The 18,121-nt window shown below is 47.5% G+C and overlaps 1 pseudogene; it reads right to left on the reverse strand.

Annotated features, from left to right (window-relative positions):
* Positions 1-976: 976 nt before the first annotated feature.
* On the reverse strand, positions 977-6,776 carry LOC119521824 (annotated as a pseudogene).
* Positions 6,777-18,121: the final 11,345 nt, after the last annotated feature.

The raw sequence follows: 18,121 nt of genomic DNA on the forward strand, positions 1-18,121 counted from the left end.
GACCACCTGTTGAAGCTGGCCCCACCCTGAGTCATCTAGTTAGCATAAGTTATCTGATGTGGTCCTTGGGCCAATTATGAGTAACAGTGATGCCCTATCAATCAAGAAATTCAAGGGTGTAGAGGTTACCCCTCAAAAGCTAAGACAAAGGACAGATCTCTTTTTGGAGACCAAGTTCTTTACCATTTCACCAACACATCTGTCTGCGAAGACTAGTCCTGAAACACCCACCTCATCAGTATCTAGTATATAGGAAATATGGGGGTGGGGTTGGGTGGCAGCGGCCGGTGGCCAGTTAAACAGCATCAGAGATGAAATAAGCCAAATTTAGAATGTGTCAAAATCTAATGGACAAGTAGTTTAGCAACATCAACAAGTAAATAATAAGAATTAGAGATAAGTAATACCAATAGATTAATAGACTTACAAGACACGCCTACTAAAAGCCACAAGGATAATTTTACATCCTTACTGCAATCAATCTAGCATTAAGAATGCACATAATTTTGAGACAATTTATAAAATTCAGGACAAGATATTTATATTTTTAATATTTTCATTTTGTGTCATTTAAGTTATTGGAGTGTTGAATGCCCTTTACATTTTAGAAATGCATTCTTAACAGGTTCTGCATCAAATGGCATGATGTCTGGGATTGTAAGAAAAATAATTTTTAAAATTTGCATGAGGAAACTTGAAACAAGAAAGGTCATGAAATGATAAATAACTATGGAAGACTGGGGAAGGATTTATGGGCTTCATAAGCTTTTTTTTTTTTTTTCCATTTGTATATAGTTAAAAATAACCATTTCAGAAGGTAAAATACGTCCTTATATCAGAAACTTTATATTTTGAGAGGGATGAACTTCAAAGGGCAGGAGAAAACTGTGGTTTTAGGAGTGTAAACATGGATAAAACATCAAAATGTACATTTTAAACATGCATAGTTTATTTTATCAATTATATGTCAATTAAACTGTTTAAAAAACAATTATTAAAAATTTGTCACTTATGAATCATTTTACTATGTTTCATTATTATCTAGGTTCCTGAGATTATTTGAAGCTAATGTATCAGTGGAAATAGAATATAATGGTGTGCTATTAGGAAATTTTCCCAACCATGTCAAGTCACATCACGTTGGCAGTTTGAAATTAGCCATGGTGGGAGTATTTACACCAGGAAACATGGAAAATAGTACAAAGCAGAGCTTGATTTATTGTATCACTGAATATCTAGACATAAGAAAGTGAAGGAGAATATGCCAAAAACACAAATTAAACAAAAATGTATGATGACATTACAAAGTACATGCAAAAAAAAGATATTCCAAAACAATTACATCCATAAAACATAAAACACTACACAGCCAATTAAAAGAATAAACCACGCACATATCTAACATTGATGAATCTCAGCACAATTATATTACTATAAAAAAAGTATAAACACTTTAGGATTCCAATTACATTCTAGAAAATGCAAATCAATCTATCATGAAAGAAAGTAAATAAATGGATCCCTGGAAGGTCAGGGAGTGCAGGGGGAGAGAGATTATAAAACAGCAAAAGGTAGATATGAGGGTCATGGATATGTTAATTACGATGGTTTCATGGGTTATACATGCCAAAATGTGTCGAATTATATGCTTTAAGGATGTGCAGTTTTTGCATGTCAATAACACTTCAATAAAACTTTAAACAATGATTTAAAATTAGACTGAATTCTTCCACTCGTTTTGGAAAACCAAAAGGTTTGGAAACCCTACACGAACTCCACCATCTCTATCATCCTGCCCAGGAAGCGCAGCCCTGCACCATGGGCATGATGCGTGATAAAGACCATTTTGTATCAACGGGAATGACAGGTGGGCCACAAAAGGCATATTCTTGATATTCATGGCTAATTTCTTGATAGACAGGGAGTCTGTCTATTTTCTTGATTGTGTACCAATGGCCTTGAGATGGACAGCACAGAAAGACTACAGGGATCCATAAAACCTTTAGATTATCGACCATGACAATGACCTCAGCTAAAGGAAATATACAGACATAAAGGTTTTGAGAATTTCTGTACACATTCACCTAGCACAGTCACTGGAACATTTGTGGGTGCATTTTAGAAGAGGCACAGTCACTCCAATTTGCTGCAGTCTCCTCCACTCCCTATTAATCCAGTGTTTCTGAACTAATTATTGTTCCCCCTGGCCCCTGCAATCTTATAAGTAGTGACACCAGCCAACTGAATTTGAGACATCAGTGCACATGGCTACTTTGCAAGGACATCAGGAACAGCTTTCACTCAACAGTGCTGGGCATAATGTGACAACAAGGGGACCAATTCATGCTTCTCCCAGAAGCACTTATGGTTGTCACAACTGCACCCTCCTTCAGGTGACCTCTGGGTTCACAAAAAATGCTGGCATTCTGGCCACAAATTAGGATCCTGTAGTCTTTTCTAGAAGGCTTTGGGCAGAATGCAAATTAGGCCAAAACTGTAATGAGAGGTGCTCTAGCTATCATACCCTCCCTTCTGAAATACACAAAGATGGAGGCTCCCACAAAAGGAGTTCACTCTTTCATACAATCAGAGGCCAATTCTGTTTCAACACATCCCACACAATAGTACAACTCCCAAGATAAGGTGTGACTTAAACAATTAGACCTTTCTTAATGTACAAATCAGAGCAATGTGCAGCTGACAGTTCCCAACCCAGTGACTTGGAGGCTAGAAAACCCATCAGGAGTGTCACACGAGAACAACGCAACAAAGAAGGCAAGCCTTCTTCACAAGCACCAGCAGTATCCCATTTGATTCTTTTTGGACAAAACTGGATCAGGTTCATGTCCCATCAAGTCAGGGAATGAGACCTCCCTAAGGACTGAGACTATTCATGATTTCCACCAGGGAATGGGAAAGCACAGCCATCTGTTTTCTCTGAGCACGCAGGGGTGACTGGTGCACACTGTGGAAACCTCCTAGGTGGAGACGCGAGATGGCTTCTGCCACAGAACCTGGCAGTGGCATAACTCTGCAAGCACCCTGAGCAAATCAGAATACGCAGTGCAGCTTCTGAAAGTTGCTCATACACCTGGAACTCATGGGGAATCTCCCTATGTGGCTGTTCAGATGCATGAGGTTCAACTTCAGTCATCTGGCTCCTTACAAAGTCTCTCCATTGCTGCTATGCTGAGAACTTGATAGCACATCCCATTCAGGTCCAAGGCCCTTCTCCTTTCTGGAATTTCTGGTGCTGAATGAGATTAGATCATTGGCTGAAGGCTTTTCCACATTCCCTGCACCACAAAACCTATCTGAGTAGTGAAGTTTTTGGTGCTCAATCACAGCAAACTGCTAACTGAAGGCTTAAAGTTCATGAAGTTTTTGGTACCAAATGAGGGTGCAATTTTGGCTAAAAGATTTCCCATATTCACTGCATTGAAAAAGCCTTTCTCCAATGTGAATTCTCCAATGGAGAATGAGGTGGAAGCTTTGGCTAAAGGATTTCCCACATTTGCCACACTCATAAGGCCTGGCTCCAGCGTGAATTCTCCAGTGTTGAATGAGGCTAGAGCTTTGCCTAAATGATTTCCCACATTTACCACACTCATAGACCTTGCTCCAGTGTGAATTCTCCAGTGATTAGTGAGGGTAGAGCATTGTATGACTCCCCACATTCACCACACTCATAAGGCCTTGCTCCAGTGTGAATTCTCTGGTGTGGAATCAGGTTGGAGCTTTGGCTAAAGGATTTCCCACATTCATCAAACTCATGTGGCCTTGCTCCAGTGTGAATTCTCCAGTGTTGAATGAAGTTATTGCTTTGTCTAAATGACTTCCCACATTCACCACACTCATAAGGCTTCTCTCCAGTGTGAAGTCACTGGTGCTGGACAAGTTTGCATTTGAACCTGAAGGCTTTCCCACATTCATTGCACTCATAAAGCCTTTCTCCAGTGTGGACTCTCTAGTGCTGGGTAAGTGTGCGTTTGCAGCTGAAGGCGTTTTTGTATTCACCACACGTGTAAAGCCTTTTTCCACTGTGAAAGGCCTCCACATGCTCAGTATCGCTGTGTGGCTTTGCCCCTGTGGGACTGACCTGATTATGGAGAAGTCCCCACAAGTGAAGGACTTTCCTGACACATGGAATATGCAGCTCTTCACAAAGGAGGACCTGTCCATGTCCTTGCTGAAGAGTTCCTCACTGCTGTGCTCCTCCCGGTGTTCGTAAAGATTTGCACTAAACCAGAACTGTTTCCCACATGTCCCACAAGTATACCATTTCTGCCCAGGATGTGTTACTTGGTGCTCAGCCAAGAAAATGTCTTTCATGACAAGGACACACATCTCACAGAGATGAGCCTTCTGGGCTGATGGATCTGGTTTTGTAGTCCTGACCTGTGACACTCTTTGCACTGAAACACTCTGCTCAGAAGGTGCTTCCTTGTTCTCCCTGCCATACCACAAACCCGGCAGGAGAGAAACGCTAGTGAAGAGCATCTTGTCTTTGGGGACAGGGGGCAGCCCTGTTACAAATGTGTGTCTGGCACGTGAAGGAATGATTGTATGGGATTTTCAGGATGAGAGAAAAGGAGAAAACCTCATGATACATTGTATGTGGCCACTGCAGAGGGAGTCATGCAGTGGAAGACATTATGGGATGAGGCAGGAGAATTGGGAGCAGACCAGGGGCCAGAAGTCAGAATAGAAACGACAAACTGGCCAAGTATCAACAAAGGAGAAAAAGCAGAAATGAGGTGTCGCCACTGGCACTGACACCAAAACACTGGTGTACACAGGCAAGTTTCCCGGTACGATTTGAAAACAGCCCTGACATCATGCATTCCCCCAGCTCTACTCACCAGGATCAGGTCCTCTCTGAGCCCATCTTACCAGAGCTGGAGTCAAGCCCATTCTGTGAAGCACCCGAGGCTCTCCCCATTCCCAGCTGGGCAACATCATGGGAGCTACATGATGCAAGTCCTAAGGGAAAGATAGGAGAGGTGATTGGTCAGCACTAAATCAAGAGCAACTCAGCACACAACAGACCAAAGAAAAGAAAACCACTACAAAAAGAAAACTGGAATAGGATCTTGCAAGAACAGCCCATGATCCATGTCAGTAATGACCATGTTAGTGACTCCGATTCCCAGCAAAGGAAGCAACGAGAAACCATCCGGTAGAGGAAGGGGCTAGCTTGAGGCACACAAGTGTTATGGCTCTGGACACAATCACTCTGCCAGGGAGAGAGCAAGCAAGGCAAGATCCATTCGGCTGACGGCACGGCAAGACCAACTTTGGATCCTTCCCTAGGAGGTTTTGGGTCAGCAGTGGTAGAGCTGCAGGAGAAAGAAGAGGGCAGTGCACACAACCCAGCCCTAGCAATGACAGCCCCTACCCAGGGAACTGTGGAAGAAAGCAGTGCTCACAGTCCCAACGTGAGAAGGATCGAGTATGCCCTGGGGAAAGGAAGAAAAGCAGAGACTAGCCTGGGTCACTAAGGTAGTGTGCGTGTCTTACCTAGGGAGGTTATAAGTACAAAGTTCTCCAGCATCACATCATGGCACAGGCGTCTCTGAGACTCATCAAGGAGGCCCCATTCCTCCCAGAAGTACACGGCCACATCATCAGAAGTTGCACTGCCCTGCCACAATGAGGAGAGATGAAACCAAGATTCTCTCCCAAAAACCCACAAACCATCTCCTTACCCTCATCCTCAAAGAAGATACCAGGCCCTTGTGTCCGTGGTGTGCCTGTCTCCCGTCCTTCCTTTTCCCTTGATCAACGTGTACAGACTTCAGCAACGAAAGGCAAGTGGGCTCTGTCCCACCAGGCAATTTCCCTGGGGTCACCATATCATGCCTCTCCAACACAATAAAATTTGGGCTCACCCTTCACCCTTAAGTCCCCAATAACAGGACCGACGGCCCATCAGTTCAAACCCCCTCTCCATGTGCACATGATCCATAAGGTTGCACCTCTCTTGCGACTTCAGACCCCACAGTCTACACTCCCACAGCCCCCTCCACCTTTGTGTCCCACACCACAGGCATCTCTTTGAACTTGCCACATATTACTCGGCACACTGCATCAAGAGTATGCTTGGCAAATTCAAATAGGATCCCATACCCCAGACCTCTGATGGTTCCCACTGCCAGGGGCAGCCCTCAATGCGGCTACAAGCTAGAGGCCCCTGTCTGCCTCTGATCTTTGCTTCAACATTTGCCACCCATAAGCACATGTGGATCTCAGATACCCAATGCCCTCTTCCACTTCTCTGTTGCACTAGCTGCCCTTCAGCAGCCACAACCTTCCTCTCCACCAAACTCTGAATCAAAATCCAGTCCCACTGGACCTGACCAGGCATACTGACTCTCACAGGTGACCACATTTGTTCCTTAGCTTATCTACCAGCAAAGCCAAAACACTCCAGACTCCACCAAAGCTCACCAAAAAATTCTAGTGAGAACATAGAGTGGTAAATAAGCAGCAGCACCAACCTCAGCATTATCTCACCTTAATTGCTCTTTTGCCTCTGCATACATGTCATGTGCACTCTCTCCTTGGTAGTCTTGGCCACTGGTCAGATCATCCTGCCCACACTCCTTCATGGACACTTCTCTTCCTCATCTGGGTTTGTGATGCCCATTATCTCCAAACAGGTGCCCAAGCAAGAGATACAGTCTCAGCACCCATCCTCATTCCTGGCCCACCAGTAGCATTACCATCATGACCTGAAGATACCCACTGTTAAATGTGACCCACAGCTCCATCATGGTCCAAGCAGTAGCCACCACTTTTGGATTTCTGCGTTCTGAATCCTTTCCCAGAGTTCCAGACCTGTGTGTCCAATTGGTCACTCGATACAATCACTCAGAGTTCTCTGAAACATCTCAGACTCTTCACACTGACATTCCCACTGAAAATTACTCCCACTATTGACTTAACAGATCCTGAATCTGACCACACTTCCTACCTCCATGGAACTTTGGTCTATTCACACTCACCTGGACTACAGCAATAGTCTCTTCTCTGGTCTTTCTACCTTTTCACCCTCACCTCCACAGTCTGACCTCCACTTTGCAGCCAGATGGAGCCCATTAAGACCTGGTTAAGATTACCTGTCACTGCTGATCCAAACCTCCCATTACTACGAAATGAGATACACACCTTCTCAGGTATCCCCATTCCAGGTCTGACTCCTGCCTCCAAAAGGAGACCTGCAGTTCCCTGATCGCAGCTCAGTCACAACTCTAAGCATTTGCACAGGCTGTACCTATTCCTGGGATAACCTTTCACACCTCTTTCCATTGATTTCCAGAAATGGATACCCCTCCATATAACACAAGGCCTGGACTCAGTACCCCGTGCTTGGGTTCCTCCAATGTTTCCCAAGGGCTGGAAAAATGGCAGGCAAAGAGTCGCACAATACCACTATCCCAGAGAACCCGTGGGTGGGGATGGGACCCGTGAGGGCTGTGGACGTCACCACTTCTCTTTGTATGCTCCATAAGTGTTTCTGCATCTACAGGAACCTTTGGAAAAAGCAGGCCAAAGAGGCCAGTGACTACTGTGGGGCTCAAAGAACTCAGGTCTCCCCTGTACCCCTGCCCAGTCCTGGGGCCAGGTGATCCTGGGATGACTCTCTAACCTCTGTGCCCACTCCTCAGTGCTGCCTCTCAGTAGCTGTGTGACTGTGGACAAGGACTCAGCCTCCTTGTGCCTCAATATCCTCACATCCACTACAGTTTGTTCTTCCTGTTTATCAGCCCTGGGGGAAAAAAAAATTTTTAAATCATATTATTTTAATTGTGGAATATAATATACATACCTAGAAGTAATAACACTTCAAGTGCAATTTAACAAGTAGCTAGAGAGGAAATTTCAAAGAATGCTATGGGTTACAGTTTCACTTTCAGTTATTTACTTATTGTGAAATGTAACATATATGTAAAAAGATAATAACTTTCAAAGTACAATATAACAAGCAGTTATACAGGAAATTTCAAAAACGTTACTGTTACAATACCATGCTTTCAGTTACTTCCTTATTGTTAGATATAACATATATACAAAAACATGATAACTTTCAAATTACAATTTAACAAGTAGCTATAGAGCAAATTTCAAAGAATGCTATGGGTCACAGTGCTACCATTTCAGTCCTTTCCTTCTAGCTACTCCAATAATTCAGCAACTAAGAAAAAGAAAATTAGAGATTCAGTATTCAAAATCCTTTGTTAAATTCCATCTTGTCTGTTGCTGCCCTTCCTCTAGTTTAATCACATTCCCAATCTACAGAGATGTCTAGGCAGTGACCACCCTAACCTGTTCATGTTGAAAAGGGGTGTCGACATTATGGGAAAAGGGGACGCATCTGGTTGATGTTCTTGAAGAGGTTGTTGCCTCTGGGTTTGGGGACTTAGCGGCATAGGAACACTCTGGAGGATTTAAATGTCTGAAGAATAAACTTGGTAAGTGAAACTTTTATAGAGTCTCAGATAGGGATCCGGGTATTCTTTAGGGTTTTCAGGACTACTGCTGACTTGGGCTTATCATAATGTGGCCATGTGGCATATCTAGGTGAAGCTTGCACAGGAGTAACCTCCAGGACAGCCTCTTGACTCTATTTGAATTCTCTTAGCCACTGAAACCTTATTTTGTTGCCTTTCTTTCCGCCTTTTGGTCAAAAAGGCATTTTAATTCTTGGGGAAAATTTTTAAACCCTAAGCGTCCCTCCTCTGTTCAATCCCACCCCCACCCCCGCCATGACTCCCAGGACCTCGAAAAGGAAAGTAAAGCCCCTCAGCCTACCACTCCCGGCGGAGCGCTGTTCCCTTCTGCTTCCCCAGTGTCCCAGTCACACCTCCGATCCCTTACAAACCGGCCTCCACGCCGGCAGCACCTCCCAGACTCGTGCCAACACCGGCGGTCTGAAGCGGGGACCCTCCCCGGGGGCGTCACTCCCCAGGGCCCAGAGGCCCGGGTTGCAGTGACCTGAGCAGGGGCCCTTCCTTCGGTGCTTTAAGGTTCGGAGGCGGAGATCGGGGTGGCGAGCGCCTGAGGACGCAGCACTACCTGAGCGGGGTCCGCCGGGCCACTGGCTCCCGCGGGCCGAGCGGGGTCGTGGGTGGAGCCGTGAGGCGCGACTGGGCAGGCGGCCCCGGGAAACCGCCGACCCCGGAAGGGCACTGGCGGGGTCGCTACGGGCGCCGCCGCCGCCGAGCCTCGGATAGCGGTGACGAGCTGTGCAGTGTGACAGCGACTCCTCTCGCGCCGTCTCGGTCCCGTCACACCCGGTCCCGCTGACGCGGGCAGCGGCACATAGGACAGACCGAACCGAAAGCAACCAAAGTGAGCGCCACAAGGAGGACGCCGGAAGTCCCGCCCCGATGAGATGCGCACGCACGTAACGCCCATCCTGGGTCTTCATTGGCTCAACCCCGTTGTCTCTCAGCGCACGGCACCCTGGGTAACGTAGTTTCCGCAGCTCCACTGGCCTGGCAGCCGGAATACTTAACCCAGCGCCGCGCGAGGCACGCTGAGGAATGGCGTCCTCTCCCTCCTACGGGGCTGGGGAGAGGGCTTGCGCGCCTTCTCAAAGGGGCCGCACTCAGATTCCTGCAGAAGGTTGTCCGCAACTAATCGCCAAAGTGTCTAAGACTTTGTTTCAGTCTTCACGGAGCTCAGCGTGCTCCTGGAGCCCCCAAATAGTCACCCACAGGCTCCCGCGGCTGCAGACCCGGAGGGCCGCCCCGGGGCCCCGCAGACCCGGCCTGGGAGCGAATCGGCCTCCGCCCTCGCTCTGCGCGGCGGGGCCTGGAGCCTTCGGGCAGTCGGGGGACCTCAGAGCGCTCGGCCGCGGCCTGGTGCCGCCTGGGTCCCGGGGGGTCCGCGCGCACGAGGCGCAGACGACCCCGTCCCGGGTCCCCTCCCCACCGCGGCCCCCGGGGCGGGTGCACTAGGGAAGACCTGGTGGTCCCTGGAGCCCGAGCGGTCGGGGAGGGGCTGCCTGGAGCTTCGGGTCGCCCCCGGCCCGGGAGGGACCCCGGCGGGGACACGGCGCGCTCGCCGCCGTCGGGGGTCCCCGCAGCTCCGGCGCGGGCGGAGGGTGAACCCCGGGCCTCGCGGGCGGCCGCGGCGGGAAAGGGGGACTCGGCCTCCCGGGTCAAGTGCGGGATTTAGAGCCTGAAGCAAAGTCGGGGCTCCGCCTCGCGAGCGGCAGGCCGCGGACACGGGCTTTGGGCGAGCGGTGGGGACTCAGCCCGGGAAGGGGATGGGGGGACTCAGCGTCTGGGGCCAGCGCTGCGGGTTCAGTGCGGAGGAGCCCTGGCCGGACGCTCCCGCGGACGGTGCCGACACCCCAGGTGTCTCCCCGGGTCCCCTTGCCCCTGGGCCTCGGGTCGAGATGCCGCAAGCGCCAGGGCAGCGGGTTCCGGAGTTTCCCGCCGTGCGCGCCCACCTTCCCCTCCTCGCGCGCGGAGCGGCGCCCTCCCGCCTCGCCGTCGGCTCTGAGATGCGAACTCACGGCAGACGCGGGCGCCCCGGCTGGAAGCACCGCGGGGGCGGAGAGAACCCACCCGGACTCCCTCCAGAAGGCGGAGCAGGGAGCAGCCCCGCGCAGTTCCCCTGCCCGCCTCGGGGCGCACGGAGGACCCACTACCCGCCGGCTCCTGGGGACCCGAGTGCGGGTCGAGATGCAGCCACCGGCCGGATGAGGCCTGTAGTGTCCCCGGAGCCCCCGGCGCGTCTTCCCAGAGTTGAGTTCTTTGGAAAAGCAGCCTCCAATGGCGCTACTTTCCGTTTAAAGTGATACCTGTTGGAGACCAATAGTCAACAAGTAAGGAAAGTGGAAGTCGAACTTCAAAGAGAAATTTCAGGAGAATTAGAAACTGTTATAAGGTAAACGGCGAGGGCCCCGCAAAATACCCTAATATTATTTACAGAAGCTTCTATACCAATAGCCACTATGTTGAAAATTTTTTCCATTTGCTACGATGTCATTCTTTTATTCTGCTGAGTAGTATACTATCAATTGTATTTCATGACCTGTCATGTTCAGATAATACTGCCCTGGATATTCTTAATTTTACCATATTTCTCATCATTTTTCCTAAACGAACTTAAAAATATTAAATGCCTTCCCTATCAGAAGAGGTAAGACTATGAAGTGCAGTCAGCCCTGCCCACAGAACCAAACTGGAGAAGAGAAGCCCACACAGGTGGTTGTTTCCCAGCCCTGACCAAGGTTTGTCTTGTGTTACCAGCTCATCAAATCTCGGCTGCTATTGAAAGGGTCCACAATTAAAAAAAAAAAAAAAAAAAAAAAAAAAAAAACTATGGAGAAAAACCAAATATCACTATTGTTTAGGAGAGTGTTACCAGATACCATTTTTTCCAAATAGCAAAAGACCAGGTGACCAGTGAGACAGGGATGCTGGCATCTAAGAACTGAGAGATGCTCACTGAGCAAAAGGCTGGGCTCTGGTCCTGGCCAGTCTGAAGGCTTTGTCTTCCACATGTGCTTAGTTTTCATTTCTGAGAACTCTGAACATTGGAGCCTGCAAGGGAGAGAAAAGAACTGTTGAAGTAAAAATTGCCTCAGCATTGGAAATGAGCATGGAGAAAGAGAAGAATCTTTATTCACCACTTCAATAAACACGCATTAAGCCCCTAAAGTGTGTCATGAATTTTTCTCAATATATGAGATATATCAAGGAAAGCAACTAGCAAAGAACTTTCCTTCAGGGTATGATTTTAGAGTGAGAAAAACTGACATTAGAAAATAACAAAAATAAAATCTGCGGTGTGGTGTAATAAGATGGGAGCCCGTGGTGACGGCAGTGGTGGCAGTGGGGTTGGGAATGTGGGTGAGGTGCATGACGGGGAAGGGCAGGCAGGAAGCAACGTTAAGTGTGTTAGTAATGCGAAGGTCTCATTGGCAAGAGGGTATTTCAGGCAAGCTTTGGAAAGAGCTGCAGGAAGAAGCCAGGTGAATGTTTTGGGCATATGACCCAAGCACAGGAAACAGCCTGTGTTGTGTCATGTCCCAGGCAAAGCCAGGTGCCCGTGTGCCTGGAAGTAGATGAATGAGGTGGAGAGTCAAAGAGAGGAGGTCAGAGGGCAACATGCAACTATGATAGGGGAGGCTCCATAAGGCCCCAGAAAGATTTTGAGTTTCTTCTAAGTAAAACTGGAAGCCATCACAGGGTTTTGACAAAAAAAAAAAAAAAAAAAAAAAAATTGACATTTTCTGACTCAGAAGTTGTGAGATTCGTTTTGGTGAATTGAGAATGGACTACAGAGCAGTAGGGGTGCAAGCAGGGATACCAGGTCACTGATCCTGAAGAAATCCAGTTAAGGGAGGATGGTGACAGGGATGATGAAGACACGAGGTCAGATTCAGGATACGTCTGAAGGCAGTGCTGACAGGAGTTCCTGAAGGTCTTGCTGTGGGGTCTGAGAAAAAGAACAAGCTAAGGGTCACCCTTAGGAAAGGGGCCCAGCAACTAGAAGAATGAAATTAGCAATTAGCACCGACCGAGATCGGAATGGTTGTGGCCATAGAAGGGTTGGAAGGAAGCTCAGGAGTAGAGTTGGAAGACATTGAACCACCACAGTCAGTATTTCTGTACCTGTTGGATCCACATTTTACTGAATAGCTAATGCCATCTTGTGAAGCATCAACAAAATCATACCACTCTCTTATTTGAGTACTTAACACCTCCTTATTCCAAATAGAATTAAGTATTTCATCCTAACATGGCCAGAAAGTTTGAACATTAACAACAGTTTCATAAGAGAAATGGTCCGGCCAAGATGCCTCTAATTTGAAATGTTCCCCAATCCTGGAAAAGGCAAAAACAACCCTGTGCTCAGATCCCCACCCCATTTTGCTGTGTTGGTGATCTGCCATCCTGTGTTACTCCACTCTGCTGGGTCATTCCCAACAGGGCTCAATGCCAACCAACTAAACAGACCCTGCCGTGACCCCTAAATCCCATCCCTGCCACAGCAAGTGAGCCTGATGATTCTGCTCCTCTCCACTCCCAACAGCACGTGCTCTCTTTGGGAGGGACCTTCCTCTGCCTCCCGGATCAGGGCCCCTTTGTGTCTGAGCTCTGTGGTTTAATTTCTACAACCTTCCAGTGATTGTTGGATGTATTTTTTTTTCAGGTTTTATCACAAACTTCCACAAATACAACCTCTCTTATAGCCATCTCCTCTTAGCTTTGCCTCTGTTTCCTCCACTTTAGTAAAAGTGCGCTCTCTGCTTTACTCCAATTTTTTCTCTGATCAGTTTGGGCAGTTCTCCCATCCAGTTATTTCTTCTGTGTGGGGTACAGGTTCATTTGGGAAGATGGTTTAATATTTCTGGGAGCCTGGCTGTCCATGCCCCACGCCCTCCGATGTCGGTGCTGTCCAGCACACGTCCGAGCGTGTGAAGCTTTTCATCGGTTTCCTGTTGTTCTCAGATCTGCCTGCTCCAGGGAGGACAGTTTCCTCCGGGGGTGAGCACTTGCCGTTGCCCTTTGGGTAACTAGCTCTCGGGAGCATAAGAGTCTCCCCCTTTCTTCCCTCCACTGCTCCCCAGAGCTGCTGACCTCCAGGGTTTCCTGCCAAGGTGGGTAGTTTGTCCCCGGCACTGCGGGACTCGGGGAAAGTGCCTCACTTAGGTATGAGATGATGGTGTCTGTTTTTATTCTCATTTATACTTCGGTGAAGGGATTTGGAAGATTTGATATCTCCACCCCTCGGGAGTAACCCCTTTTAAGGTACAGGGCATCAAAATCGTCAGTGGCTTAAAAACCTTCAAAAGCTTTTAATCACAGGCGAACAGAAGCCACACTCCTGCAGCCTTCCAAGACCGCCAGGCTTGACTCGGCCTCCCCGATGCTGCCAGCCCTCCGCCCTCCCACCTCCCACTTGCTCACCAGGTCCTGAACATTCTGTGGCCCAAACCAGCGTGCCAAGTGCACCCCTCCTTTAGAACTGGTGCTTGGGAAGCCCCGCCTGTGAGCTCTCCTCCCTCATCCTCAGGGAGGCCCCTCTGTCCAGGCCACACTGCAGTGTCCTCCTAGAGAGCTCACCTCATCCTTCCCCACCAGCACGGCCGCTTCTGTTCTCCCAATCGCACGTTTCGTTGTGGGACTTACAAAAGACCTGTTCTTTTCTTTTTCTCCCCCCCCCCCCATATTCAGTTGGAATAATGAATTTTGTGATAAAAGTAATTTCTGGATGTAATGAGAGTAACCTAATTTTATTTTTCAATCTCCAGATTTCTCTAATTAAAAAAATAAAAAATAAAAAATAAAAAACCTCCAACATCCTTTAAATGGATAGATTGGTTTCTAACTTATGTTTGGATATTATCTTCCTCACTCAGACTACTGGTTGAATTCTCAGAAATTCCTCATTCCTTTGCCTTTATAACTTTACTTTGCTCACTGTGCACGTTTGGAGACCAAAGACTTGATTCTCAACCAGCTGGTCTTAGCTAACAACTTGCTTCTTTTCTCTAAAGGGATCCCTCAGCTTAAATTGCCTTAGGTTAACTGACACTGAGACAGGGATTTGGGTCGATGAAATATTTGTCAGGAAGTCCCAGGCAGCCCCGTGAGAGCGCGGGGAGGGGCACGGGGAAGGGAGGACAGCCAGCAGGCCTCGGGGTCCCCAGCACACCCCGGGAAGGGCTGGCGTTGCCCGGCGAGGGTCCGATGTGGGCCGCTGCCCCGTCCGCGCTGCCCCGCGCACCTTCCAGTCTCCAGGACCCCGAAGCACGCACTTCGCGGCGCCTCATCTTTCTATCTCAGTCTTCTTTTCATTTTTCGATCTACATGATTTCTCCAGGCTTTAAGTGTTCTTTTTAAAAAATCGTTTACTTTTTAGGAGTTGGTGGGAAGAGGGATATGAACACTACGTTCAGAGGGCGTGTTTTAAAATCTAACAATAGAAGATGGGACTGAAACCTACCAATGACTCACAAAACACCCAGAGGCCATGCAGAATTTTCTCGTGTCCTCGAATGATGCTCAATTGATTTAAAAGATGGATTATTATTTCAACTCATTTAAAGACTGTTTAACAAACAATAAAATTCTTAACAGCATGTTTACTTTTTCAATTACTTTTCCAATTCTGTGCAACCCTACGTACTGTCAAATATCTTGCTGAATATATTTGCACGCTGTTTGGCTCTAGTTATACCTAGGAGTCAAACTGTTCTTAGCTCTGTAATTTATTTTAGCTTAGTTGATACTGCCAAATAGTTTTCCAAAGTAGCTGTACCAATTTACACTCTTTCTAGAAATGGTATGAAAGTTCTAGTTATTCCTTGTTTACCAATTTTTGGTATATTTTGTCCCTGTTTCTTTTAGCCATTCTGGTCAGTATGTAGTAATAACACATTGTGGGTTTAACTTGCATTTCCCTGCTGACTAGAAAGTTGCGCACTTGAGTCTATGTCCATTGCCACTTGGTTGTTCTATGTGGTAGAATGTCCTTTTGAGGTGTTTGCTCACATTTTTCCTATTGTGTTGAACTTTTTGTTTTTTTTTTTTTTTAATTGATACATAGGATTTATTTATTCTGTATTCAAGTCCTTTGTCACTCCAGCCCTGCCTGGCTAATAGGAGTGCCCCTGTTTTCCTCTTTCACCGGCCATAACCCTTTCCTGGAGGAAGAAAGAAGCCTTAACTCTTGGATATGGCCATTGTGAATGTTCCCAGGAAAAATGCAGCAATGGTTTTCCAGCTCTGGAATGTTAGTCTCTCATGTCTTTAAACACATTCAAAACACACACCTGGCTTTCTAGAGTTGTTTGTTTTTTAGGAGTATTGACTTGCCTGGCTTTTATCTACCCAAATGCAGGGGTCTTCAGTCTTTCTACAACTTAAATTTTAAAATTAATTTTTATTTCTGATGTGATTATATAGCATTTCAGTCCCCACCCTTATTCTTTTATTATTTTAACTATCACTATTTTGTAGTAACCTTATTGACACTAGGAATGAATGATTCCATTATGCTCATTGACGGCATTTCAAAGCCAAGCTGTTCTAAAAAGATGGGTCAGAAATAGAAATTGGATGGGTATTTTAAGTGATTAAACTTCATAAGAGTTTCTATATCTTAATATTGTGGTTCATCATGATCACTGATATTACAATCAGACATTTATAATCTCATTACTTAACTCTCAAATTTTTCAGCAATTGAGGCATAGTTCTCATATGGCATATTTTTGTCCATTTGATTCGAGAGACCTATATTTATATCATATAAATATGCCAGTTTATATCATTGGTAAATTTCTTTATTCCTCCTTAAAATGATTACATCTTAGAGTAATCATTCTACTATCACAAAGCTTTTCCCTGTTTCTACTGTAAGACCACTCCATAGTCTCTTTCATTTAATTACTAGGCTTAAGGCACTTTTAAATGTAAATGAATCCCAAATTTATATTCCAACAGCAAACTTTCCTGCTAATGAGACCTACGTATTCCCACACCTACAGATCACCTTCATTTTTCTCTCTCACACACATTATAGAATCTGTGCTCCCATTCAAAAACGATTCCCACCCTTTCGCAGAGGTTTCAGTCTGTGCTGCTATCGGCTGGTGCGCCTGACAGAGACAGAAAGCTGCCTGGGTGTCAGAGACGACTCCGCGGCGACTCTCCTTCATGCGTGTCGCGTAACTGGGCTTTCCTCGGTGAGCCGGGGCAGCGGGGATGCAGCGACTCCGGGAACGGTCCTTTAGGAAGACGCTGCTCCTTTCCCGGATCCTGCTCACCCCCTCCTGGGCTGCGTGACAGGTGACTGTAACCGGACTTGAACAATGAGATAAGGGGAATACATTGAGAGGACGAGATCATAGATTTTAGATTTGTGCAGCCACATACGTTAGTGTAAACTTCAGCAGCAGCCTAAACTTGCAGCGAGCTCTGAGACAAGTTATCCTGTTCTTATTTTAATTAACCTTATTGCAATCATACTCGACAACTGTGGAAATAATTATTTTTCTTTGTTTACAGACAAGCCAGAAAGTCTATGACAGTGTGGAAGTCACCTCTCATTCACCATTCTGTACTGCCTGGCACTCTGGTTGCACAAAATATATGATAAATTATCAAGTACATAATTAAACATTGTGCAAAGACGAGGGCCCTTGCAATTCTAACCTCTCTTTAGGGAGATTTATTTTCCTCTTCCACGAGGCAAGGGAGAGCATGGAGATGCGGGTGTCCCTTCTGATCAGCACAAACGGGCTACAGGTTGGAAAGCCTGCAGTCCCAAGTGTGGCGATTTTAAAGAGCCTGTCATCCTGAATATCACAGAGAGCCACGAAAAATGCCAGGATGGCAGAGAGCACGTAAAAGAAGACGAAGGTGCTCACCAGCACCAGGGTGGTCTGGGTGGCTCTGGTCTCAGGGGAGGTTTTATGGAAGAAGCGAGCGCTTTGCATGTGCGGGACTCGCTGCCTGTGCAGCACAAACGCCCTGGAGCAGCTGCTCCAGAGCACGAGTCCCAGGAACATGGAGTCAACGGATGCAACAGTGATTACACAGAGGAAGCTTCCGACTGCCCAAGGGTACCAGAGCAGTAATCCAGACCTCTTCCCAGGGTGGTGTTTCCGCCCTGGTTCGGTCCACCCACCCCTATGGGAGAGGCGACGTGTAGCAGAAGGTTGAGACACCAGCCCCTGCAGCAGGAGGCCCCGCATGCTTGGCGACTGGGACTTTGAGATCTAGTCACTTAGGTGATCCGGAGCGGACGGCGATGGCCTGGAAGCCACTCAGGAGGCAGGTGGTGCAGCGGGCAGCTCCCCGGCGGTTCTGTGCAGGTACAAGAGGAGTTTGCATCCCACGGGACAAAGGGGTTCTGTGAGCCCCAAAGCTGCCATGGTCTGCGGGACCCCTTTAGAGAGAAGCACCAAGGTGTTGGCTGGACACACGTGGCTGGGAGTCAGGTCCGCGGGCTTCGGCCTGTGTCCAGCCCCTGCCGAGAGCAAGCGGAGACAGAAGCGCAGGGTCCCCGGAGCCCAGCTCCAGCCTGGGACAGGAAACGCAACCCCAGGCCGGGTCCCCTGGAATCATCGGGCGACTGTTCACAGGTT

Source organism: Choloepus didactylus, chromosome 27 (assembly GCF_015220235.1).
Source record: "Choloepus didactylus isolate mChoDid1 chromosome 27, mChoDid1.pri, whole genome shotgun sequence".
Taxonomy (NCBI): Eukaryota; Metazoa; Chordata; class Mammalia; order Pilosa; family Megalonychidae; genus Choloepus; species Choloepus didactylus.